This window comes from Archocentrus centrarchus, chromosome 19, assembly GCF_007364275.1.
Source record: "Archocentrus centrarchus isolate MPI-CPG fArcCen1 chromosome 19, fArcCen1, whole genome shotgun sequence".
Lineage (NCBI taxonomy): Eukaryota > Metazoa > Chordata > Actinopteri > Cichliformes > Cichlidae > Archocentrus > Archocentrus centrarchus.
The window spans coordinates 13,177,368-13,202,552 of NC_044364.1; the positions used below are offsets into that span (position 1 = coordinate 13,177,368).

At 48.1% G+C, this 25,185-nt stretch overlaps 25 non-coding genes across 25 annotated transcripts; 8 read left to right on the forward strand and 17 right to left on the reverse strand.

The window, feature by feature from the left end:
* The first annotated feature begins 828 nt into the window (after positions 1–828).
* Positions 829–911, forward strand: trnal-aag (transfer RNA leucine (anticodon AAG)). Its single transcript has one exon. It is a non-coding gene; the product is annotated as a tRNA-Leu (tRNA).
* An 898-nt stretch (positions 912–1,809) lies between these two features.
* Positions 1,810–1,892, reverse strand: trnal-cag (transfer RNA leucine (anticodon CAG)). The gene has a single exon. It is a non-coding gene; the product is annotated as a tRNA-Leu (tRNA).
* A 465-nt stretch (positions 1,893–2,357) lies between these two features.
* On the reverse strand, positions 2,358–2,440 carry trnal-cag (transfer RNA leucine (anticodon CAG)). The gene has a single exon. It is a non-coding gene; the product is annotated as a tRNA-Leu (tRNA).
* Positions 2,441–2,905: 465 nt separating this feature from the next.
* Positions 2,906–2,988, reverse strand: trnal-uag (transfer RNA leucine (anticodon UAG)). Its single transcript has one exon. It is a non-coding gene; the product is annotated as a tRNA-Leu (tRNA).
* Positions 2,989–4,358: 1,370 nt separating this feature from the next.
* On the forward strand, positions 4,359–4,441 carry trnal-aag (transfer RNA leucine (anticodon AAG)). Its single transcript has one exon. It is a non-coding gene; the product is annotated as a tRNA-Leu (tRNA).
* A 361-nt stretch (positions 4,442–4,802) lies between these two features.
* trnal-cag (transfer RNA leucine (anticodon CAG)) lies at positions 4,803–4,885 on the reverse strand. The gene has a single exon. It is a non-coding gene; the product is annotated as a tRNA-Leu (tRNA).
* Positions 4,886–5,340: 455 nt separating this feature from the next.
* trnal-cag (transfer RNA leucine (anticodon CAG)) lies at positions 5,341–5,423 on the reverse strand. Its single transcript has one exon. It is a non-coding gene; the product is annotated as a tRNA-Leu (tRNA).
* A 1,370-nt stretch (positions 5,424–6,793) lies between these two features.
* On the forward strand, positions 6,794–6,876 carry trnal-aag (transfer RNA leucine (anticodon AAG)). Its single transcript has one exon. It is a non-coding gene; the product is annotated as a tRNA-Leu (tRNA).
* An 897-nt stretch (positions 6,877–7,773) lies between these two features.
* On the reverse strand, positions 7,774–7,856 carry trnal-cag (transfer RNA leucine (anticodon CAG)). Its single transcript has one exon. It is a non-coding gene; the product is annotated as a tRNA-Leu (tRNA).
* Positions 7,857–8,321: 465 nt separating this feature from the next.
* On the reverse strand, positions 8,322–8,404 carry trnal-cag (transfer RNA leucine (anticodon CAG)). The gene has a single exon. It is a non-coding gene; the product is annotated as a tRNA-Leu (tRNA).
* Positions 8,405–8,869: 465 nt separating this feature from the next.
* trnal-uag (transfer RNA leucine (anticodon UAG)) lies at positions 8,870–8,952 on the reverse strand. The gene has a single exon. It is a non-coding gene; the product is annotated as a tRNA-Leu (tRNA).
* Positions 8,953–10,322: 1,370 nt separating this feature from the next.
* On the forward strand, positions 10,323–10,405 carry trnal-aag (transfer RNA leucine (anticodon AAG)). Its single transcript has one exon. It is a non-coding gene; the product is annotated as a tRNA-Leu (tRNA).
* A 349-nt stretch (positions 10,406–10,754) lies between these two features.
* Positions 10,755–10,837, reverse strand: trnal-cag (transfer RNA leucine (anticodon CAG)). Its single transcript has one exon. It is a non-coding gene; the product is annotated as a tRNA-Leu (tRNA).
* A 2,526-nt stretch (positions 10,838–13,363) lies between these two features.
* On the forward strand, positions 13,364–13,446 carry trnal-aag (transfer RNA leucine (anticodon AAG)). Its single transcript has one exon. It is a non-coding gene; the product is annotated as a tRNA-Leu (tRNA).
* A 361-nt stretch (positions 13,447–13,807) lies between these two features.
* On the reverse strand, positions 13,808–13,890 carry trnal-cag (transfer RNA leucine (anticodon CAG)). Its single transcript has one exon. It is a non-coding gene; the product is annotated as a tRNA-Leu (tRNA).
* A 470-nt stretch (positions 13,891–14,360) lies between these two features.
* trnal-uag (transfer RNA leucine (anticodon UAG)) lies at positions 14,361–14,443 on the reverse strand. The gene has a single exon. It is a non-coding gene; the product is annotated as a tRNA-Leu (tRNA).
* Positions 14,444–15,813: 1,370 nt separating this feature from the next.
* On the forward strand, positions 15,814–15,896 carry trnal-aag (transfer RNA leucine (anticodon AAG)). Its single transcript has one exon. It is a non-coding gene; the product is annotated as a tRNA-Leu (tRNA).
* Positions 15,897–16,256: 360 nt separating this feature from the next.
* On the reverse strand, positions 16,257–16,339 carry trnal-cag (transfer RNA leucine (anticodon CAG)). Its single transcript has one exon. It is a non-coding gene; the product is annotated as a tRNA-Leu (tRNA).
* A 470-nt stretch (positions 16,340–16,809) lies between these two features.
* trnal-uag (transfer RNA leucine (anticodon UAG)) lies at positions 16,810–16,892 on the reverse strand. Its single transcript has one exon. It is a non-coding gene; the product is annotated as a tRNA-Leu (tRNA).
* A 1,369-nt stretch (positions 16,893–18,261) lies between these two features.
* trnal-aag (transfer RNA leucine (anticodon AAG)) lies at positions 18,262–18,344 on the forward strand. Its single transcript has one exon. It is a non-coding gene; the product is annotated as a tRNA-Leu (tRNA).
* Positions 18,345–18,705: 361 nt separating this feature from the next.
* Positions 18,706–18,788, reverse strand: trnal-cag (transfer RNA leucine (anticodon CAG)). The gene has a single exon. It is a non-coding gene; the product is annotated as a tRNA-Leu (tRNA).
* A 3,951-nt stretch (positions 18,789–22,739) lies between these two features.
* trnal-aag (transfer RNA leucine (anticodon AAG)) lies at positions 22,740–22,822 on the forward strand. Its single transcript has one exon. It is a non-coding gene; the product is annotated as a tRNA-Leu (tRNA).
* Positions 22,823–23,183: 361 nt separating this feature from the next.
* Positions 23,184–23,266, reverse strand: trnal-cag (transfer RNA leucine (anticodon CAG)). The gene has a single exon. It is a non-coding gene; the product is annotated as a tRNA-Leu (tRNA).
* A 468-nt stretch (positions 23,267–23,734) lies between these two features.
* On the reverse strand, positions 23,735–23,817 carry trnal-cag (transfer RNA leucine (anticodon CAG)). Its single transcript has one exon. It is a non-coding gene; the product is annotated as a tRNA-Leu (tRNA).
* A 465-nt stretch (positions 23,818–24,282) lies between these two features.
* On the reverse strand, positions 24,283–24,365 carry trnal-uag (transfer RNA leucine (anticodon UAG)). The gene has a single exon. It is a non-coding gene; the product is annotated as a tRNA-Leu (tRNA).
* Between the last annotated feature and the right edge of the window lie 820 nt (positions 24,366–25,185).

The following is a 25,185-nucleotide window of genomic DNA, read 5'->3' on the forward strand; positions in this document are numbered from 1 at the left end:
GCAAATCCTAACAAAATCCACCAGAGTGCCGAGATTACAGCTCAAAGGTTAGGAACTGCTTTATGGCAGTGCTTTTGAAACTGTGGTGCGCAAGGTCATGTGGAACAAATGTTGAGCTTTGGATAAATTCCTACAGCGGAACAAAGAGCTTACATTAACACAGTCACTAGAAAAACTCTCAAGGGTCAAGGTGGCACCACAGAGAACCGCTGGTGTATGGTTGGAAGTTGGAATATATGTTGCCTCGGTGATTAAGGGTTTTGAGCTTGCCTTTCAAACATGAGAAATGTTGCTGAATCTGATGTTCCTCAGGACAGCAAAGTGTCTGTGACAGTGCTTCTGTCTCCTGCTTTTATAACGGCTTAAGGCCTTACCTTGTTGTTGTCTCTTTCAGAGCCTAGCCGTCCACGTGTGTTCTCCCCTCGTTAATTAAACTAGCTTTGATCTAAAATGGGACAATAACATTTAATGTTTAAATGCACCCAGCTGAAAGTCTCTGAGCTCTACTGTGAGGCCAACATGCTAGAAGTAAACAGCAGCACCGAGAGCGCTCTCGGGTGGCACTCATTTTGCGCAGAGTCTGAGTCACGGCCAGCTAATGCAAAGAAAACCTGGCTGTGTTGAGCTTGCTACCAGGGTATCCCTCTGATGTTTGTGAAGTGAAAACATTTGTTTTCTTCCACAAGTTGAAATAATCCTCATCTCACACTTCACCATCAAAATGATCCAAAAATAAGGAATAGCACCCATCGGTCAGCACACAGTGACCAACCCTGGCCCGAGAAGCTCTTTGGATCCGCACACACGATCGTGGCCACGCGTCGGTGTGTCAGGATGGCCGAGCGGTCTAAGGCGCTGCGTTAAGGTCGCAGTCTCCTCTGGAGGCGTGGGTTCAAATCCCACTCCTGACAGCAGCTATCGCCATTGCGTGCAACTGAACGCAGGGGACTCGTTCCTTGAAAACAAACGAAAAATGCACTTGGCCTGCTGGTTGTGGCCTGACTCTTTTTCAGCAGCTCTGAGCAGAACCACATGTATGGAACCGCAAAACGAGTGATAAATGGAAGTCGTACTAGCTGCCTGCTACCACATAATGATCAAAGCTGCATCAACTAAGGAGCTGTGAGAGGGTGAAATGCGACACCCAACCGAATCACACTTGACTGTAACGAGACCTTGAGCTGGACACTGCAATTGGATTTCTTTGGAACATGGGGATCTTCTAAAAGCACTTCCCAAAGGTGTTGTTTTGGCAACTGTTGTCAGGAGTGGGATTTGAACCCAGGCCTCCAGGGGAGACTGCGACCTGAACGCAGCGCCTTAGACCGCTCGGCCATCCTGACTCCATCAGGTCAAAATTTTGCAACATTAATTGTACAACAGAGCTGACTATTGGAACCGACGCGTGCATGTGCGCATTGGACAAAACATATGCAATAAGATCGAATGACGTTTGTGCCTTCTACAGGAGGTTGGGGATCTAGTTCCATCTAGGCTCCCCACACACTGGAAAGTGATCAGTTCTCTAAGGATCCATGACAGCAGCCCCCTGTGAACCTTTGATGGCTTTTGATGGCTGAGCGTTCCAAGGCGCTGCATTTAGGTGGCAGTGTCTCATAGGGGGCCTGGGTTCAAATCCCACTCCTGACAGTGCCTGTATTGAGAGGGTGAAATGCAACACCCAACAGATTCACACCTGGCTTGGCACTTGACTGTAACGAGACCTTGAGCTGGACACTGCAATTGGTTTTCTTTGGAACATGGGGATCTTTTAAAAGCACTTCCCAAAGGTGTCGTTTTGGCAACTGTTGTCAGGAGTGGGATTTGAACCCACGCCTCCAGGGGAGACTGCGACCTGAACGCAGCGCCTTAGACCGCTCGGCCATCCTGACTCCATCAGGTCAAAATTTTGCAACATTAATTGTACAACAGAGCTGACTATTGGAACAGACGCGTGCATGTGCGCGTTGGACAAAACATATGCAATAAGATCGAATGACGTTTGTGCCTTCTACAGGAGGTTGGGGATCTAGTTCCATCTAGGCTCCCCACACACTGGAAAGTGATCAGTTCTCTAAGGATCCATGGCAGCAGCCCCCTGTGAACCTTTGATGGCTTTTGAAGGCCGAGCGATCCAAGACACTGCGTTTAGGTCGCAGTCTCTCATAGAGGCTTGGGTTCAAATCCCACTCCTGACAGTGCCTGTATTGAGAGGGTGAAATGCGACACCCAACAGATTCACACCTGGCTTGGCACTTGACTGTAATGAGACCTTGAGCTGGACACTGCAATTGGATTTCTTTGGAACATGGGGATCTTTTAAAAGCACTTCCCAAAGGTGTCGTTTTGGCAACTGTTGTCAGGAGTGGGATTTGAACCCACGCCTCCAGGGGAGACTGCGACCTGAACGCAGCGCCTTAGACCGCTCGGCCATCCTGACTCCATCAGGTCAAAATTTTGCAACATTAATTGTACAACAGAGCTGACTATTGGAACTGACGTGTGCATGTGCGCGTTGGACAAAACATATGCAATAAGATCGAATGACGTTTGTGCCTTCTACAGGAGGTTGGGGATCTAGTTCCTTCTAGGCTCCCCACACACTGGAAAGTGATCAGTTCTCTGAGGATCCATGGCAGCAGCCCCCTGTGAACCTTTGACGGCTTTTGATGGCTGAGTGTTCCAAGGCGCTGCATTTAGGTGGCAGTGTCTCATAGAGGCCTGGGTTCAAATCCCACTCCTGACAGGGCCTGTATTGAAAGGGTGAAATGCAACACCCAACAGATTCACACCTCGCTTGGCACTTGACTGTAACGAGACCTTGTGCTGGACACGTGAATTGGATTTCTTTGGTACATGGGGTTCTTTTAAAAGCACTTCCCAAAGGGGCAGTTTTGGCAACTGTTGTCAGGAGTGGGATTTGAACCCACGCCTCCAGGGGAGACTGCGACCTAAACGCAGCGCCTTAGACCGCTCGGCCATCCTGACTCCATCAGGTCAAAGTTTTGCAACATTAATTGTACAACAGAGCTGACTATTGGAACTGATGCGTGCATGTGCGCGTTGGACAAAACATATGCAATAAGATCGAATGACGTTTGTGCCTTCTACAGGAGGTTGGGGATCTAGTTCCATCTAGGCTCCCCACACACTGGAAAGTGATCAGTTCTCTAAGGATCCATGGCAGCAGCCCCCTGTGAACCTTTGATGGCTTTTGATGGCTGAGCGATCCAAGGCACTGCGATCCAAGGCACTGCGTTTAGGTCACAGTCTCTCATAGAGACCTGGGTTCGAATCCCACTCCTGACAGTGCCTGTATTCTTCGCACAATTGCTATAATGCTAGCTTTGTGTGAGTTGTGCCACTAAAAACACAACTTTAAAAAAGGGCAGGAGTTACCTGTGTGTGCCCAGTGTCAGGATGCACCTTTTGCAACTAACCATCATAGCTGTGATTGCTCCCTCTCGCCACATAATCGTTAAACTTTGCTAAACACTCACGAGACTGGTGAACCGCGAAAAGCAGCGTAAACAAATCCTAACAAAATCCAGCAGAGTGCCGAGATTACAGCTCAAAGGTTAGGAACTGCTTTATGGCAGTGCTTTTCAAACTGTGGCGCGCAAGGTCATGTGGAACAAATGTTGAGCTTTGGATAAATTCCTACAGCGGAACAAAGAACTTACATTAACACAGTCACTAGCGAAACTCTCAAGGGTCAAGGTGGCACCACAGAGAACCGCTGGTGTATGGTTGGAAGTTGGAATATATGTTGCCTCGGTGATTAAGGGTTTTGAGCTTGCCTTTCAAACATGAGAAATGTTGCTGAATCTGATGTTCCTCAGGACAGCAAAGTGTCTGTGACAGTGCTTCTGTCTCCTGCTTTTATAACGGCTTACGGCCTTACCTTGTTGTTGTCGCTTTCAGAGCCTAGCCGTCCACGTGTGTTCTCCCCTCGTTAATTAAACTAGCTTTGATCTAAAATGGGACAATAACATTTAATGTTTAAATGCACCCAGCTGAAAGTCTTGGAGCTCTACTGTGAGGCCAACATGCTAGAAGTAAACAGCAGCACCGAGAGCGCTCTCGGGTGGCACTCATTTTGCGCAGAGTCTGAGTCACGGCCAGCTAATGCAAAGAAAACCTGGCTGTGTTGAGCTTGCTACCAGGGTATCCCTCTGATGTTTGTGAAGTGAAAACATTTGTTTTCTTCCACAAGTTGAAATAATCCTCATCTCACACTTCACCATCAAAATGATCCAAAAATAAGGAATAGCACCCATCGGTCAGCACACAGTGACCAACCCTGGCCCGAGAAGCTCTTTGGATCCGCACACACGATCGTGGCCACGCGTCAGTGTGTCAGGATGGCCGAGCGGTCTAAGGCGCTGCGTTAAGGTCGCAGTCTCCTCTGGAGGTGTGGGTTCAAATCCCACTCCTGACAGCAGCTATCGCCATTGCGTGCAACTGAACGCAGGGGACTCGTTCCTTGAAAACAAACGAAAAATGCACTTGGCCTGCTGGTTGTGGCCTGACTCTTTTTCAGCAGCTCTGAGCAGAACCACATGTATGGAACCGCAAAACGAGTGATAAATGGAAGTTGTACTAGCTGCCTGCTACCACATAATGATCAAAGCTGCATCAACTAAGGAGCTGTGAGAGGGTGAAATGCGACACCCAACAGAATCACACCTGGCTTGGCACTTGACTGTAACGAGACCTTGAGCTGGACACTGCAATTGGATTTCTTTGGAACATGGGGATCTTCTAAAAGCACTTCCCAATGGTGTCGTTTTGGCAACTGTTGTCAGGAGTGGGATTTGAACCCACGCCTCCAGGGGAGACTGCGACCTGAACGCAGCGCCTTAGACCGCTCGGCCATCCTGACTCCATCAGGTCAAAATTTTGCAACATTAATTGTACAACAGAGCTGACTATTGGAACTGACGTGTGCATGTGCGCGTTGGACAAAACATATGCAATAAGATCGAATGACGTTTGTGCCTTCTACAGGAGGTTGGGGATCTAGTTCCTTCTAGGCTCCCCACACACTGGAAAGTGATCAGTTCTCTAAGGATCCATGGCAGCAGCCCCCTGTGAACCTTTGATGGCCGAACGATCCAAGGCACTGCGTTTAGGTCACAGTCTCTCATAGAGGCCTGGGTTCAAATCCCACTCCTGACAGTGCCTGTATTGAGAGGGTGAATTGCGACACCCAACAGATTCACACCTCGCTTGGCACTTGACTGTAACGAGACCTTGAGCTGGACACTGGAATTGGATTTCTTTGGAACATGGGGATCTTTGAAAAGCACTTCCCAAAAGTGTCGTTTTGGCAACTGTTGTCAGGAGTGGGATTTGAACCCACGCCTCCAGGGGAGACTGCGACCTGAACGCAGCGCCTTAGACCGCTCGGCCATCCTGACTCCATCAGGTCAAAATTTTGCAACATTAATTGTACAACAGAGCTGACTATTGGAACAGACGCGTGCATGTGCGCGTTGGACAAAACATATGCAATAAGATCGAATGACGTTTGTGCCTTCTACAGGAGGTTGGGGATCTAGTTCCTTCTAGGCTCCCCACACACTGGAAAGTGATCAGTTCTCTAAGGATCCATGGCAGCAGCCCCCTGTGAACCTTTGATGGCTTTTGGGGGCCGAGCGATCCAAGGCACTGCAATCCAAGGCACTGCGATTAGGTCGCAGTCTCTCATAGAGGCCTGGGTTCGAATCCCACTCCTGACAGTGCCTGTATTCTTCGCACAATTGCTATCATGCTAGTTTTGTGTGAGTTGTGCCACTAAAAAAGCAACTTTAAAAAAGGGCAGGAGTTACCTGTGTGTGCCGAGTGTCAGGATGCACCTTTTGCAACTAACCATCATGGCTGTGATTGCTCCCTCTCGCCACATAATTGTTAAACTTTGCTAAACACTCACAAGACTGGTAAACCGCGAAAAGCACCGTAAGCAAATCCTAACAAAATCCACCAGAGTGCCGAGATTACAGCTCAAAGGTTAGGAACTGCTTTATGGCAGTGCTTTTGAAACTGTGGTGCGCAAGGTCATGTGGAACAAATGTTGAGCTTTGGATAAATTCCTACAGCGGAACAAAGAGCTTACATTAACACAGTCACTAGCAAAACTCTCAAGGGTCAAGGTGGCACCACAGAGAACCGCTGGTGTATGGTTGGAAGTTGGAATATATGTTGCCTCGGTGATTAAGGGTTTTGAGCTTGCCTTTCAAACATGAGAAATGTTGCTGAATCTGATGTTCCTCAGGACAGCAAAGTGTCTGTGACAGTGCTTCTGTCTCCTGCTTTTATAACGGCTTGAGGCCTTACCTTGTTGTTGTCGCTTTCAGAGCCTAGCCGTCCACGTGTGTTCTCCCCTCGTTAATTAAACTAGCTTTGATCTAAAATGGGACAATAACATTTAATGTTTAAATGCACCCAGCTGAAAGTCTCTGAGCTCTACTGTGAGGCCAACATGCTAGAAGTAAACAGCAGCACCGAGAGCGCTCTCGGGTGGCACTCATTTTGCGCAGAGTCTGAGTCACGGCCAGCTAATGCAAAGAAAACCTGGCTGTGTTGAGCTTGCTACCAGGGTATCCCTCTGATGTTTGTGAAGTGAAAACATTTGTTTTCTTCCACAAGTTGAAATAATCCTCATCTCACACTTCACCATCAAAATGATCCAAAAATAAGGAATAGCACCCATCGGTCAGCACACAGTGACCAACCCTGGCCCGAGAAGCTCTTTGGATCCGCACACACGATCGTGGCCACGCGTCGGTGTGTCAGGATGGCCGAGCGGTCTAAGGCGCTGCGTTAAGGTCGCAGTCTCCTCTGGAGGCGTGGGTTCAAATCCCACTCCTGACAGCAGCTATCGCCATTGCGTGCAACTGAACGCAGGGGACTCGTTCCTTGAAAACAAACGAAAAATGCACTTGGCCTGCTGGTTGTGGCCTGACTCTTTTTCAGCAGCTCTGAGCAGAACCACATGTATGGAACCACAAAACGAGTGATAAATGGAAGTTGTACTAGCTGCCTGCTACCACATAATGATCAAAGCTGCATCAACTAAGGAGCTGTGAGAGGGTGAAATGCGACACCCAACCGAATCACACTTGACTGTAACGAGACCTTGAGCTGGACACTGCAATTGGATTTCTTTGGAACATGGGGATCTTCTAAAAGCACTTCCCAAAGGTGTTGTTTTGGCAACTGTTGTCAGGAGTGGGATTTGAACCCAGGCCTCCAGGGGAGACTGCGACCTGAACGCAGCGCCTTAGACCGCTCGGCCATCCTGACTCCATCAGGTCAAAATTTTGCAACATTAATTGTACAACAGAGCTGACTATTGGAACCGACGCGTGCATGTGCGCATTGGACAAAACATATGCAATAAGATCGAATGACGTTTGTGCCTTCTACAGGAGGTTGGGGATCTAGTTCCATCTAGGCTCCCCACACACTGGAAAGTGATCAGTTCTCTAAGGATCCATGGCAGCAGCCCCCTGTGAACCTTTGATGGCTTTTGATGGCTGAGCGTTCCAAGGCGCTGCATTTAGGTGGCAGTGTCTCATAGGGGCCTGGGTTCAAATCCCACTCCTGACAGTGCCTGTATTGAGAGGGTGAAATGCAACACCCAACAGATTCACACCTGGCTTGGCACTTGACTGTAACGAGACCTTGAGCGGGACACTGCAATTGGTTTTCTTTGGAACATGGGGATCTTTTAAAAGCACTTCCCAAAGGTGTCGTTTTGGCAACTGTTGTCAGGAGTGGGATTTGAACCCACGCCTCCAGGGGAGACTGCGACCTGAACGCAGCGCCTTAGACCGCTCGGCCATCCTGACTCCATCAGGTCAAAATTTTGCAACATTAATTGTACAACAGAGCTGACTATTGGAACAGACGCGTGCATGTGCGCGTTGGACAAAACATATGCAATAAGATCGAATGACGTTTGTGCCTTCTACAGGAGGTTGGGGATCTAGTTCCATCTAGGCTCCCCACACACTGGAAAGTGATCAGTTCTCTAAGGATCCATGGCAGCAGCCCCCTGTGAACCTTTGATGGCTTTTGAAGGCCGAGCGATCCAAGACACTGCGTTTAGGTCGCAGTCTCTAATAGAGGCTTGGGTTCAAATCCCACTCCTGACAGTGCCTGTATTGAGAGGGTGAAATGCGACACCCAACAGATTCACACCTGGCTTGGCACTTGACTGTAATGAGACCTTGAGCTGGACACTGCAATTGGATTTCTTTGGAACATGGGGATCTTTTAAAAGCACTTCCCAAAGGTGTCGTTTTGGCAACTGTTGTCAGGAGTGGGATTTGAACCCACGCCTCCAGGGGAGACTGCGACCTGAACGCAGCGCCTTAGACCGCTCGGCCATCCTGACTCCATCAGGTCAAAATTTTGCAACATTAATTGTACAACAGAGCTGACTATTGGAACTGACGTGTGCATGTGCGCGTTGGACAAAACATATGCAATAAGATCGAATGACGTTTGTGCCTTCTACAGGAGGTTGGGGATCTAGTTCCTTCTAGGCTCCCCACACACTGGAAAGTGATCAGTTCTCTGAGGATCCATGGCAGCAGCCCCCTGTGAACCTTTGACGGCTTTTGATGGCTGAGTGTTCCAAGGCGCTGCATTTAGGTGGCAGTGTCTCATAGAGGCCTGGGTTCGAATCCCACTCCTGACAGGGCCTGTATTGAAAGGGTGAAATGCAACACCCAACAGATTCACACCTCGCTTGGCACTTGACTGTAACGAGACCTTGTGCTGGACACGTGAATTGGATTTCTTTGGTACATGGGGTTCTTTTAAAAGCACTTCCCAAAGGGGCAGTTTTGGCAACTGTTGTCAGGAGTGGGATTTGAACCCACGCCTCCAGGGGAGACTGCGACCTAAACGCAGCGCCTTAGACCGCTCGGCCATCCTGACTCCATCAGGTCAAAGTTTTGCAACATTAATTGTACAACAGAGCTGACTATTGGAACTGATGCGTGCATGTGCGCGTTGGACAAAACATATGCAATAAGATCGAATGACGTTTGTGCCTTCTACAGGAGGTTGGGGATCTAGTTCCATCTAGGCTCCCCACACACTGGAAAGTGATCAGTTCTCTAAGGATCCATGGCAGCAGCCCCCTGTGAACCTTTGATGGCTTTTGGGGGCCGAGCGATCCAAGGCACTGCAATCCAAGGCACTGCGATTAGGTCGCAGTCTCTCATAGAGGCCTGGGTTCGAATCCCACTCCTGACAGTGCCTGTATTCTTCGCACAATTGCTATCATGCTAGTTTTGTGTGAGTTGTGCCACTAAAAAAGCAACTTTAAAAAAGGGCAGGAGTTACCTGTGTGTGCCCAGTGTCAGGATGCACCTTTTGCAACTAACCATCATAGCTGTGATTGCTCCCTCTCGCCACATAATTGTTAAACTTTGCTAAACACTCACAAGACTGGTAAACCGCGAAAAGCACCGTAAACAAATCCTAACAAAATCCACCAGAGTGCCGAGATTACAGCTCAAAGGTTAGGAACTGCTTTATGGCAGTGCTTTTGAAACTGTGGTGCGCAAGGTCATGTGGAACAAATGTTGAGCTTTGGATAAATTCCTACAGCGGAACAAAGAGCTTACATTAACACAGTCACTAGCGAAACTCTCAAGGGTCAAGGTGGCACCACAGAGAACCGCTGGTGTATGGTTGGAAGTTGGAATATATGTTGCCTCGGTGATTAAGGGTTTTGAGCTTGCCTTTCAAACATGAGAAATGTTGCTGAATCTGATGTTCCTCAGGACAGCAAAGTGTCTGTGACAGTGCTTCTGTCTCCTGCTTTTATAACGGCTTAAGGCCTTACCTTGTTGTTGTCTCTTTCAGAGCCTAGCCGTCCACGTGTGTTCTCCCCTCGTTAATTAAACTAGCTTTGATCTAAAATGCGACAATAACATTTAATGTTTAAATGCACCCAGCTGAAAGTCTCTGAGCTCTACTGTGAGGCCAACATGCTAGAAGTAAACAGCAGCACCGAGAGCGCTCTCGGGTGGCACTCATTTTGCGCAGAGTCTGAGTCACGGCCAGCTAATGCATAGAAAACCTGGCTGTGTTGAGCTTGCTACCAGGGTATCCCTCTGATGTTTGTGAAGTGAAAACATTTGTTTTCTTCCACAAGTTGAAATAATCCTCATCTCACACTTCACCATCAAAATGATCCAAAAATAAGGAATAGCACCCATCGGTCAGCACACAGTGACCAACCCTGGCCCGAGAAGCTCTTTGCATCCGCACACACGATCGTGGCCACGCGTCGGTGTGTCAGGATTGCCGAGTGGTCTAAGGCGCTGCGTTAAGGTCGCAGTCTCCTCTGGAGGCGTGGGTTCAAATCCCACTCCTGACAGCAGCTATCGCCATTGCGTGCAACTGGACGCAGGGGACTCGTTCCTTGAAAACAAACGAAAAATGCACTTGGCCTGCTGGTTGTGGCCTGACTCTTTTTCAGCAGCTCTGAGCAGAACCACATGTATGGAACCACAAAACGAGTGATAAATGGAAGTTGTACTAGCTGCCTGCTACCACATAATGATCAAAGCTGCATCAACTAAGGAGCTGTGAGAGGGTGAAATGCGACACCCAACCGAATCACACTTGACTGTAATGAGACCTTGAGCTGGACACTGCAATTGGATTTCTTTGGAACATGGGGATCATCTAAAAGCACTTCCCAATGGTGTCGTTTTGGCAACTGTTGTCAGGAGTGGGATTTGAACCCACGCCTCCAGGGGAGACTGCGACCTGAACGCAGCGCCTTAGACCGCTCGGCCATCCTGACTCCATCAGGTCAAAATTTTGCAACATTAATTGTACAACAGAGCTGACTATTGGAACTGACGCGTGCATGTGCGCGTTGGACAAAACATATGCAATAAGATCGAATGACGTTTGTGCCTTCTACAGGAGGTTGGGGATCTAGTTCCTTCTAGGCTCCCCACACACTGGAAAGTGATCAGTTCTCTAAGGATCCATGGCAGCAGCCCCCCGTGAACCTTTGATGGCTTTTGATGGCTGAGCATTCCAAGGTGCTGCATTTAGGTGGCAGTGTCTCATAGGGGCCTGGGTTCAAATCCCACTCCTGACAGTGCCTGTATTGAGAGGGTGAAATGCGACACCCAACAGATTCACACCTCGCTTGGCACTTGACTGTAACGAGACCTTGAGCGGGACACTGGAATTGGTTTTCTTTGGAACATGGGGATCTTTTAAAAGCACTTCCCAAAGGTGTCGTTTTGGCAACTGTTGTCAGGAGTGGGATTTGAACCCACGCCTCCAGGGGAGACTGCGACCTGAACGCAGCGCCTTAGACCGCTCAGCCATCCTGACTCCATCAGGTCAAAATTTTGCAACATTAATTGTACAACAGAGCTGACTATTGGAACAGACGCGTGCATGTGCGCGTTGGACAAAACATATGCAATAAGATCGAATGACGTTTGTGCCTTCTACAGGAGGTTGGGGATCTAGTTCCTTCTAGGCTCCCCACACACTGGAAAGTGATCAGTTCTCTAAGGATCCATGGCAGTAGCCCCCTGTAAACCTTTGATGGCTTTTGATGGCTGAGCGTTCCAAGGCGCTGCATTTAGGTCGCAGTGTCTCATAGAGGCCTGGGTTCAAATCCCACTCCTGACAGTGCCTGTATTGAGAGGGTGAAATGCGACACCCAACAGATTCACACCTGGCTTGGCACTTGACTGTAACGAGACCTTGAGCTGGACACTGCAATTGGATTTCTTTGGAACATGGGGATCTTTTAAAAGCACTTCCCAAAGGTGTCGTTTTGGCAACTGTTGTCAGGAGTGGGATTTGAACCCACGCCTCCAGGGGAGACTGCGACCTGAACGCAGCGCCTTAGACCGCTCGACCATCCTGACTCCATCAGGTCAAAATTTTGCAACATTAATTGTACAACAGAGCTGACTATTGGAACTGACGCGTGCATGTGCGCGTCGGACAAAACATATGTAATAAGATCGAATGACGTTTGTGCCTTCTACAGGAGGTTGGGGATCTAGTTCCTTCTAGGCTCCCCACACACTGGAAAGTGATCAGTTCTCTAAGGATCCATGGCAGCAGCCCCCTGTGTACCTTTGATGGCTTTTGATGGCCGAGCGATCCAAGGCACTGCGATCCAAGGCACTGCGATCCAAGGCACTGCGATCCAAGGCACTGCGATCCAAGGCACTGCGATCCAAGGCACTGCGTTTAGGTCACAGTCTCTCATAGAGGCCTGGGTTCGAATCCCACTCCTGACAGTGCCTGTATTCTTCGCACAATTGCTATCATGCTAGCTTTGTGTGAGTTGTGCCACTAAAAACGCAACTTTAAAAAAGGGCAGGAGTTACCTGTGTGTGCCCAGTGTCAGGATGCACCTTTTGCAACTAACCATCATAGCTGTGATTGCTCCCTCTCGCCACATAATCGTTAAACTTTGCTAAACACTCACGAGACTGGTGAACCGCGAAAAGCAGCGTAAACAAATCCTAACAAAATCCAGCAGAGTGCCGAGATTACAGCTCAAAGGTTAGGAACTGCTTCATGGCAGTGCTTTTCAAACTGTGGCGCGCAAGGTCATGTGGAACAAATGTTGAGCTTTGGATAAATTCCTACAGCGGAACAAAGAACTTACATTAACACAGTCACTAGCGAAACTCTCAAGGGTCAAGGTGGCACCACAGAGAACCGCTGGTGTATGGTTGGAAGTTGGAATATATGTTGCCTCGGTGATTAAGGGTTTTGAGCTTGCCTTTCAAACATGAGAAATGTTGCTGAATCTGATGTTCCTCAGGACAGCAAAGTGTCTGTGACAGTGCTTCTGTCTCCTGCTTTTATAACGGCTTAAGGCCTTACCTTGTTGCTGTCTCTTTCAGAGCCTAGCCGTCCACGTGTGTTCTCCCCTCGTTAATTAAACTAGCTTTGATCTAAAATGGGACAATAACATTTAATGTTTAAATGCACCCAGCTGAAAGTCTCTGAGCTCTACTGTGAGGCCAACATGCTAGAAGTAAACAGCAGCACCGAGAGCGCTCTCGGGTGGCACTCATTTTGCGCAGAGTCTGAGTCACGGCCAGCTAATGCAAAGAAAACCTGGCTGTGTTGAGCTTGCTACCAGGGTATCCCTCTGATGTTTGTGAAGTGAAAACATTTGTTTTCTTCCACAAGTTGAAATAATCCTCATCTCACACTTCACCATCAAAATGATCCAAAAATAAGGAATAGCACCCATCGGTCAGCACACAGTGACCAACCCTGGCCCGAGAAGCTCTTTGGATCCGCACACACGATCGTGGCCATGCGTCGGTGTGTCAGGATGGCCGAGCGGTCTAAGGCGCTGTGTTAAGGTCGCAGTCTCCTCTGGAGGCGTGGGTTCAAATCCCACTCCTGACAGCAGCTTTCACCATTGCGTGCAACTGAACGCAGGGGACTCGTTCCTTGAAAACAAACGAAAAATGCACTTGGCCTGCTGGTTGTGGCCTGACTCTTTTTCAGCAGCTCTGAGCAGAACCACATGTATGGAACCGCAAAACGAGTGATAAATGGAAGTTGTACTAGCTGCCTGCTACCACATAATGATCAAAGCTGCATCAACTAAGGAGCTGTGAGAGGGTGAAATGTGACACCCAACAGAATCACACCTGGCTTGGCACTTGACTGTAACGAGACCTTGAGCTGGACACTGCAATTGGATTTCTTTGGAACATGGGGATCTTCTAAAAGCACTTCCCAATGGTGTCGTTTTGGCAACTGTTGTCAGGAGTGGGATTTGAACCCACGCCTCCACGGGAGACTGCGACCTGAACGCAGCGCCTTAGACCGCTCGGCCATCCTGACTCCATCAGGTCAAAATTTTGCAACATTAATTGTACAACAGAGCTGACTATTGGAACTGACGTGTGCATGTGCGCGTTGGACAAAACATATGCAATAAGATCGAATGACGTTTGTGCCTTCTACAGGAGGTTGGGGATCTAGTTCCTTCTAGGCTCCCCACACACTGGAAAGTGATCAGTTCTCTAAGGATCCATGGCAGCAACCCCCTGTGAACCTTTGATGGCCGAACGATCTAAGGCACTGCGATCCAAGGCACTAAGTTTAGGTCGCAGTCTCTCATAGAGGCTTGGGTTCAAATCCCACTCCTGACAGTGCCTCTATTGAGAGGGTGAAATGCGACACCCAACAGATTCACACCTGGCTTGGCACTTGACTGTAATGAGACCTTGTGCTGGACACTTGAATTGGATTTCTTTGGTACATGGGGTTCTTTTAAAAGCACTTCCCAAAGGGGCAGTTTTGGCAACTGTTGTCAGGAGTGGGATTTGAACCCACGCCTCCAGGGGAGACTGCGACCTAAACGCAGCGCCTTAGACCGCTCGGCCATCCTGACTCCATCAGGTCAAAGTTTTGCAACATTAATTGTACAACAGAGCTGACTATTGGAACTGATGCGTGCATGTGCGCGTTGGACAAAACATATGCAATAAGATCGAATGACGTTTGTGCCTTCTACAGGAGGTTGGGGATCTAGTTCCATCTAGGCTCCCCACACACTGGAAAGTGATCAGTTCTCTAAGGATCCATGGCAGCAGCCCCCTGTGAACCTTTGATGGCTTTTGGGGGCCGAGGGATCCAAGGCACTGCAATCCAAGGCACTGCGATTAGGTCGCAGTCTCTCATAGAGGCCTGGGTTCGAATCCCACTCCTGACAGTGCCTGTATTCTTCGCACAATTGCTATCATGCTAGTTTTGTGTGAGTTGTGCCACTAAAAAAGCAACTTTAAAAAAGGGCAGGAGTTACCTGTGTGTGTCGAGTGTCAGGATGCACCTTTTGCAACTAACCATCATAGCTGTGATTGCTCCCTCTCGCCACATAATTGTTAAACTTTGCTAAACACTCACAAGACTGGTAAACCGCGAAAAGCACCGTAAACAAATCCTAACAAAATCCACCAGAGTGCTGAGATTACAGCTCAAAGGTTAGGAACTGCTTTATGGCAGTGCTTTTGAAACTGTGGTGCGCAAGGTCATGTGGAACAAATGTTGAGCTTTGGATAAATTCCTACAGCGGAACAAAGAGCTTACATTAACACAGTCACTAGCGAAACTCTCAAGGGTCAAGGTGGCACCACAGAGAACCGCTGGTGTATGGTTGGAAGTTGGAATATATGTTGCCTCGGTGATTAAGGGTTTTGAGCTTGCCTTTCAAACATCAGAAATGTTGCTGAATCTGATGTTCCTCAGGACAGCAAAGTGTCTGTGACAGTGCTTCTGTCTCCTGCTTTTATAACGGCTTAAGGCCTTACCTTGTTGTTGTCGCTTTCAGAGCCTAGCCGTCCACGTGTGTTCTCCCCTCGTTAATTAAACTAGCTTTGATCTAAAATGCGACAATAACATTTAATGTTTAAATGCACCCAGCTGAAAGTCTCTGAGCTCTACTGTGAGGCCAACATGCTAGAAGTAAACAGCAGCACCGAGAGCGCTCTCGGGTGGCACTCATTTTGCGCAGAGTCTGAGTCACGGCCAGCTAATGCAAAGAAAACCTGGCTGTGTTGAGCTTGCTACCAGGGTATCCCTCTGATGTTTGTGAAGTGAAAACATTTGTTTTCTTCCACAAGTTGAAATAATCCTCATCTCACACTTCACCATCAAAATGATCCAAAAATAAGGAATAGCACCCATCGGTCAGCACACAGTGACCAACCCTGGCCCGAGAAGCTCTTTGGATCCGCACACACGATCGTGGCCACGCGTCGGTGTGTCAGGATGGCCGAGCGGTCTAAGGTGCTGCGTTAAGGTCGCAGTCTCCTCTGGAGGCGTGGGTTCAAATCCCACTCCTGACAGCAGCTATCGCCATTGCGTGCAACTGAACGCAGGGGACTCATTCCTTGAAAACAAACGAAAAATGCACTTGGCCTGCTGGTTGTGGCCTGACTCTTTTCAGCAGCTCTGAGCAGAACCACATGTATGGAACCACAAAACGAGTGATAAATGGAAGTTGTACTAGCTGCCTGCTACCACATAATGATCAAAGCTGCATCAACTAAGGAGCTGTGAGAGGGTGAAATGCGACACCCAACAGAATCACACCTGGCTTGGCACTTGACTGTAACGAGACCTTGAGCTGGACACTGCAATTGGATTTCTTTGGAACATGGGGATCTTCTAAAAGCACTTCCCAATGGTGTCGTTTTGGCAACTGTTGTCAGGAGTGGGATTTGAACCCACGCCTCCAGGGGAGACTGCGACCTGAACACAGCGCCTTAGACCGCTCGGCCATCCTGACTCCATCAGGTCAAAATTTTGCAACATTAATTGTACAACAGAGCTGACTATTGGAACTGACGTGTGCATGTGCGCGTTGGACAAAACATATGCAATAAGATCGAATGACGTTTGTGCCTTCTACAGGAGGTTGGGGATCTAGTTCCTTCTAGGCTCCCCACACACTGGAAAGTGATCAGTTCTCTGAGGATCCATGGCAGCAGCCCCCTGTGAACCTTTGATGGCCGAACGATCTAAGGCACTGCGATCCAAGGCACTAAGTATAGGTCGCAGTCTCTCATAGAGGCTTGGGTTAAAATCCCACTCCTGACAGTGCCTGTATTGAGAGGGTGAAATGCGACACCCAACAGATTCACACCTAGCTTGGCACTTGACTGTAACGAGACCTTGAGCTGGACACTGCAATTGGCTTTCTTTGGAACATGGGGATCTTTTAAAAGCACTTCCCAAAGGTGTCGTTTTGGCAACTGTTGTCAGGAGCGGGATTTGAACCCACGCCTTCAGGGGAGACTGCGACCTAAACGCAGCGCCTTAGACCGCTCGGCCATCCTGACTCCATCAGGTCAAAGTTTTGCAACATTAATTGTACAACAGAGCTGACTATTGGAACTGATGCGTGCATGTGCGCGTTGGACAAAACATATGCAATAAGATCGAATGACGTTTGTGCCTTCTACAGGAGGTTGGGGATCTAGTTCCATCTAGGCTCCCCACACACTGGAAAGTGATCAGTTCTCTAAGGATCCATGGCAGCAGCCCCCTGTGAACCTTGATGGCTTTTGGGGGCCGAGGGATCCAAGGCACTGCAATCCAAGGCACTGCGATTAGGTCGCAGTCTCTCATAGAGGCCTGGGTTCGAATCCCACTCCTGACAGTGCCTGTATTCTTCGCACAATTGCTATCATGCTAGTTTTGTGTGAGTTGTGCCACTAAAAAAGCAACTTTAAAAAAGGGCAGGAGTTACCTGTGTGTGTCGAGTGTCAGGATGCACCTTTTGCAACTAACCATCATAGCTGTGATTGCTCCCTCTCGCCACATAATTGTTAAACTTTGCTAAACACTCACAAGACTGGTAAACCGCGAAAAGCACCGTAAACAAATCCTAACAAAATCCACCAGAGTGCTGAGATTACAGCTCAAAGGTTAGGAACTGCTTTATGGCAGTGCTTTTGAAACTGTGGTGCGCAAGGTCATGTGGAACAAATGTTGAGCTTTGGATAAATTCCTACAGCGGAACAAAGAGCTTACATTAACACAGTCACTAGCGAAACTCTCAAGGGTCAAGGTGGCACCACAGAGAACCGCTGGTGTATGGTTGGAAGTTGGAATATATGTTGCCTCGGTGATTAAGGGTTTTGAGCTTGCCTTTCAAACATGAGAAATGTTGCTGAATCTGATGTTCCTCAGGACAGCAAAGTGTCTGTGACAGTGCTTCTGTCTCCTGCTTTTATAACGGCTTAAGGCCTTACCTTGTTGTTGTCGCTTTCAGAGCCTAGCCGTCCACGTGTGTTCTCCCCTCGTTAATTAAACTAGCTTTGATCTAAAATGGGACAATAACATTTAATGTTTAAATGCACCCAGCTGAAAGTCTCTGAGCTCTACTGTGAGGCCAACATGCTAGAAGTAAACAGCAGCACCGAGAGCGCTCTCGGGTGGCACTCATTTTGCGCAGAGTCTGAGTCACGGCCAGCTAATGCAAAGAAAAGCTGGCTGTGTTGAGCTTGCTACCAGGGTATCCCTCTGATGTTTGTGAAGTGAAAACATTTGTTTTCTTCCACAAGTTGAAATAATCCTCATCTCACACTTCACCATCAAAATGATCCAAAAATAAGGAATAGCACCCATCGGTCAGCACACAGTGACCAACCCTGGCCCGAGAAGCTCTTTGGATCCGCACACACGATCGTGGCCACGCGTCGGTGTGTCAGGATGGCCGAGCGGTCTAAGGCGCTGCGTTAAGGTCGCAGTCTCCTCTGGAGGCGTGGGTTCAAATCCCACTCCTGACAGCAGCTATCGCCATTGCGTGCAACTGAACGCAGGGGACTCATTCCTTGAAAACAAACGAAAAATGCACTTGGCCTGCTGGTTGTGGCCTGACTCTTTTTCAGCAGCTCTGAGCAGAACCACATGTATGGAACCGCAAAACGAGTGATAAATGGAAGTTGTACTAGCTGCCTGCTACCACATAATGATCAAAGCTGCATCAACTAAGGAGCTGTGAGAGGGTGAAATGCGACACCCAACAGAATCACACCTGGCTTGGCACTTGACTGTAACGAGACCTTGAGCTGGACACTGCAATTGGATTTCTTTGGAACATGGGGATCTTCTAAAAGCACTTCCCAATGGTGTCGTTTTGGCAACTGTTGTCAGGAGTGGGATTTGAACCCACGCCTCCAGGGGAGACTGCGACCTGAACACAGCGCCTTAGACCGCTCGGCCATCCTGACTCCATCAGGTCAAAATTTTGCAACATTAATTGTACAACAGAGCTGACTATTGGAACTGACGTGTGCATGTGCGCGTTGGACAAAACATATGCAATAAGATCGAATGACGTTTGTGCCTTCTACAGGAGGTTGGGGATCTAGTTCCTTCTAGGCTCCCCACACACTGGAAAGTGATCAGTTCTCTGAGGATCCATGGCAGCAGCCCCCTGTGAACCTTTGATGGCCGAACGATCTAAGGCACTGCGATCCAAGGCACTAAGTATAGGTCGCAGTCTCTCATAGAGGCTTGGGTTCAAATCCCACTCCTGACAGTGCCTGTATTGAGAGGGTGAAATGCGACACCCAACAGATTCACACCTAGCTTGGCACTTGACTGTAACGAGACCTTGAGCTGGACACTGCAATTGGCTTTCTTTGGAACATGGGGATCTTTTAAAAGCACTTCCCAAAGGTGTCGTTTTGGCAACTGTTGTCAGGAGCAGGGTTATAATAGTTTTGGATTTTACATTATAGTTTAGTTTTAGTTAGTTTTTACTTTTTTTTCTCTAATTCAGTTAGTTTTAGTTAGTTTTCAGAGTGGTTTTGCTCGTTTTTATTAGTTTTTATTTTTGGTTTTATGCTTAGTTTTAGTTAGTTTCAGTATTAGTTTTAGTATTTTCATACTTAATCAGGTACCCTTTAAAGATACCCTTTAAAGAAATAAATTTAGCAACCAACTGTTCACAGACAGAAGCACTACATGCTAAATGTGTGTAATATTAAGGGCACACATGAACATCAACAGGGAGAAACTGCTAACAATATGAACTCCAAAACTCGATAAATTCTACAATAAACTCCCAATAAAGTTTAGCCTCAGTGCAGCAGATTAACAACAGCTACATGTGGTGTTTGACAAAAACAAACTCCTTGAAGGAGTCAAAGCTCAAATCCAGCTGCATCCTGATGTTCTCTCCACCTGATGCTGCTTCTGTTTTGGAGCTAGCTTGGTTAGATGCTCGCTGATTAGACTTGCAGGGTCTTTGCAGCCTCTGTAGCCTACGGAAGTGTCCGACCTCATGTCCGCATTTATGCATGTATAGCTGGATTGCGGGTGTTAATTACCTTGTGGTTGTGTGCTGGGGGTTTTTTGGTCCTCGCTCTTTGTGCTCAGTTTTTAGGGTGCAAACATATTTGTCCCTGTTTTTTCACTTTCTTCATTCCTTCACGTCCATTCCCATAGTTTCAGCAGCTCCCTCCAGGAATTTGCTGACATTTGTGAGTCCTTATATTGATGCTTTGATTATTAGTCCTGATTGTTATTATCTGACTGATAAAGTAGCCGGAAACGCACAAGGACTAAACACAACGTTGTGGCTGCGTTGACCCGACGAGTAGTCACGTTTCTCTGGAGGTGGAGGCCGGGTTGCCTTGTAGGATGAGAGCGGTTTCCGTAGCTGCCTTGTGTGCGCTTCTCAGGTCTACTTTGATGTTGGTGTTTTTTTTCCTGACTAAGAAGTGTTCCGTACATCATCCACAACATCATCCACAACATCATCCACAACAAGACACTCGCTGCTATCTGTGCTATCATAGTTAAAAAAAAAAAAAAAACACCACATGGGACTCTCTGAGGAGCAGCGCGGTGTGCGCACGCACGCACATGCGCACCCATTTGCCCGACGGCGTTCCGAGCTTAAACTCGGAGAGAGGAAAAAAATGATTTAATATCAATCCACAAGACTTTTGAAAAAATAACAATATCTATAATTTCAGTTAGTTTTGTAAACTCACAATTCAGTTTTAGTTAGTTGTCGTTTCTTCCTTTTAATTTTAGTTTTTATTTATTTCAGTTAACGACAATGCTTTTTCAATTTCAGTTTTCGTTATTTCGTTCGTTTTCGTTAACTATAATAACCCTGGTCAGGAGCGGGATTTGAACCCACGCCTCCAGGGGAGACCGCGACCTGAACGCAGCGCCTTAGACCGCTCGGCCATCCTGACTCCATCAGGTCAAAATTTTGCAACATTAATTGTACAACAGAGCTGACTATTGGAACGGACGCGAGCATGTGCGCGTTGGACAAAACATATGCAATAAGATCGAATGACGTTTGTGCCTTCTACAGGAGGTTGGGGATCTAGTTCCATCTAGGCTCCCCACACACTGGAAAGTGATCAGTTCTCTAAGGATCCATGGCAGCAGCCCCCCGTGAACCTTTGATGGCTGAGCATTCCAAGGTGCTGCATTTAGGTGGCAGTGTCTCATAGAGGCCTGGGTTCAAATCCCACTCCTGACAGTGCCTGTATTGAGAGGGTGAAATGCGACACCCAACAGATTCACACCTCACTTGGCACTTGACTGTAACGAGACCTTGAGCTGGACACTGGAATTGGTTTTCTTTGGAACATGGGGATCTTTTAAAAGCACTTCCCAAAGGGGCCGTTTTGGCAACTGTTGTCAGGAGTGGGATTTGAACCCACGCCTCCAGGGGAGACTACGACCTGAACGCAGCGCCTTAGACCGCTCGACCATCCTGACTCCATCAGGTCAAAATTTTGCAACATTAATTGTACAACAGAGCTGACTATTGGAACTGACGCGTGCATGTGCGCGTTGGACAAAACATATGCAATAAGATCGAATGACGTTTGTGCCTTCTACAGGAGGTTGGGGATCTAGTTCCTTCTAGGCTCCCCACACACTGGAAAGTGATCAGTTCTCTAAGGATCCATGGCAGCAGCCCCCTGTGTACCTTTGATGGCTTTTGATGGCTGAGCGATCCAAGGCACTGCGATCCAAGGCACTGCGATCCAAGGCACTGCGATCCAAGGCACTGCGATCCAAGGCACTGCGATCCAAGGCACTGCGTTTAGGTCACAGTCTCTCATAGAGACCTGGGTTCGAATCCCACTCCTGACAGTGCCTGTATTCTTCGCACAATTGCTATCATGCTAGCTTTGTGTGAGTTGTGCCACTAAAAACGCAACTTTAAAAAAGGGCAGGAGTTACCTGTGTGTGCCCAGTGTCAGGATGCACCTTTTGCAACTAATCATCATAGCTGTGATTGCTCCCTCTCGCCACATAATCGTTAAACTTTGCTAAACACTCACGAGACTGGTGAACCGCGAAAAGCAGCGTAAACAAATCCTAACAAAATCCAGCAGAGTGCCGAGATTACAGCTCAAAGGTTAGGAACTGCTTTATGGCAGTGCTTTTGAAACTGTGGCGCGCAAGGTCATGTGGAACAAATGTTGAGCTTTGGATAAATTCCTACAGCGGAACAAAGAACTTACATTAACACAGTCACTAGCGAAACTCTCAAGGGTCAAGGTGGCACCACAGAGAACCGCTGGTGTATGGTTGGAAGTTGGAATATATGTTGCCTCTGTGATTAAGGGTTTTGAGCTTGCCTTTCAAACATCAGAAATGTTGCTGAATCTGATGTTCCTCAGGACAGCAAAGTGTCTGTGACAGTGCTTCTGTCTCCTGCTTTTATAACGGCTTAAGGCCTTACCTTGTTGTTGTCGCTTTCAGAGCCTAGCCGTCCACGTGTGTTCTCCCCTCGTTAATTAAACTAGCTTTGATCTAAAATGGGACAATAACATTTAATGTTTAAATGCACCCAGCTGAAAGTCTCTGAGCTCTACTGTGAGGCCAACATGCTAGAAGTAAACAGCAGCACCGAGAGCGCTCTCGGGTGGCACTCATTTTGCGCAGAGGCTGAGTCACGGCCAGCTAATGCAAAGAAAACCTGGCTGTGTTGAGCTTGCTACCAGGGTATCCCTCTGATGTTTGTGAAGTGAAAACATTTGTTTTCTTCCACAAGTTGAAATAATCCTCATCTCACACTTCACCATCAAAATGATCCAAAAATAAGGAATAGCACCCATCGGTCAGCACACAGTGACCAACCCTGGCCCGAGAAGCTCTTTGGATCCGCACACACGATCGTGGCCACGCGTCGGTGTGTCAGGATGGCCGAGCGGTCTAAGGCGCTGCGTTAAGGTCGCAGTCTCCTCTGGAGGCGTGGGTTCAAATCCCACTCCTGACAGCAGCTTTCGCCATTGCGTGCAACTGAACGCAGGGGACTCGTTCCTTGAAAACAAACGAAAAATGCACTTGGCCTGCTGGTTGTGGCCTGACTCTTTTTCAGCAGCTCTGAGCAGAACCACATGTATGGAACCGCAAAACGAGTGATAAATGGAAGTTGTACTAGCTGCCTGCTACCACATAATGATCAAAGCTGCATCAACTAAGGAGCTGTGAGAGGGTGAAATGTGACACCCAACAGAATCACACCTGGCTTGGCACTTGGCTGTAACGAGACCTTGAACTGGACACTGCAATTGGATTTCTTTGGAACATGGGGATCTTCTAAAAGCACTTCCCAATGGTGTCGTTTTGGCAACTGTTGTCAGGAGTGGGATTTGAACCCACGCCTCCAGGGGAGACTGCGACCTGAACGCAGCGCCTTAGACCGCTCGGCCATCCTGACTCCATCAGGTCAAAATTTTGCAACATTAATTGTACAACAGAGCTGACTATTGGAACTGACGTGTGCATGTGCGTGTTGGACAAAACATATGCAATAAGATCGAATGACGTTTGTGCCTTCTACAGGAGGTTGGGGATCTAGTTCCTTCTAGGCTCCCCACACTGGAAAGTGATCAGTTCTCTAAGGATCCATGGCAGCAGCCCCCTGTGAACCTTTGATGGCCGAACGATCTAAGGCACTGCGATCCAAAGCACTAAGTTTAGGTCGCAGTCTCTCATAGAGGCTTGGGTTCAAATCCCACTCCTGACAGTGCCTGTATTGAGAGGGTGAAATGCGACACCCAACAGATTCACACCTCGCTTGGCACTTGACTGTAATGAGACCTTGAGCTGGACACTGCAATTGGATTTCTTTGGAACATGGGGATCTTTTAAAAGCACTTCCCAAAGGTGTCGTTTTGGCAACTGTTGTCAGGAGTGGGATTTGAACCCACGCCTCCAGGGGAGACTGCGACCTGAACGCAGCGCCTTAGACCGCTCGGCCATCCTGACTCCATCAGGTCAAAGTTTTGCAACATTAATTGTACAACAGAGCTGACTATTGGAACTGACGTGTGCATGTGCGCGTTGGACAAAACATATGCAATAAGATCGAATGACGTTTGTGCCTTCTACAGGAGGTTGGGGATCTAGTTCCTTCTAGGCTCCCCACACACTGGAAAGTGATCAGTTCTCTGAGGATCCATGGCAGAAGCCCCCTGTGAACCTTTGATGGCTTTTGATGGCTGAGCGTTCCAAGGCGCTGCATTTAGGTGGCAGTGTCTCATAGAGGCCTGGGTTCAAATCCGACTCCTGACAGGGCCTGTATTGAAAGGGTGAAATGCAACACCCAACAGATTCACACCTCGCTTGGCACTTGACTGTAACGAGACCTTGTGCTGGACACTTGAATTGGATTTCTTTGGTACATGGGGTTCTTTTGACAGCACTTCCCAAAGGGGCAGTTTTGGCAACTGTTGTCAGGAGTGGGATTTGAACCCACGCCTCCAGGGGAGACTGCGACCTAAACGCAGCGCCTTAGACCGCTCGGCCATCCTGACTCCGTCAGGTCAAAGTTTTGCAACATTAATTGTACAACAGAGCTGACTATTGGAACTGATGCGTGCATGTGCGCGTTGGACAAAACATATGCAATAAGATCGAATGACGTTTGTGCCTTCTACAGGAGGTTGGGGATCTAGTTCCATCTAGGCTCCCCACACACTGGAAAGTGATCAGTTCTCTAAGGATCCATGGCAGCAGCCCCCTGTGAACCTTTGATGGCTTTTGGGGGCCGAGCGATCCAAGGCACTGCAATCCAAGGCACTGCGATTAGGTCGCAGTCTCTCATAGAGGCCTGGGTTCGAATCCCACTCCTGACAGTGCCTGTATTCTTCGCACAATTGCTATCATGCTAGTTTTGTGTGAGTTGTGCCACTAAAAAAGCAACTTTAAAAAAGGGCAGGAGTTACCTGTGTGTGTCGAGTGTCAGGATGCACCTTTTGCAACTAACCATCATAGCTGTGATTGCTCCCTCTCGCCACATAATTGTTAAACTTTGCTAAACACTCACAAGACTGGTAAACCGCGAAAAGCACCGTAAACAAATCCTAACAAAATCCACCAGAGTGCCGAGATTACAGCTCAAAGGTTAGGAACTGCTTTATGGCAGTGCTTTTGAAACTGTGGTGCGCAAGGTCATGTGGAACAAATGTTGAGCTTTGGATAAATTCCTACAGCGGAACAAAGAGCTTACATTAACACAGTCACTAGCGAAACTCTCAAGGGTCAAGGTGGCACCACAGAGAACTGCTGGTGTATGGTTGGAAGTTGGAATATATGTTGCCTCGGTGATTAAGGGTTTTGAGCTTGCCTTTCAAA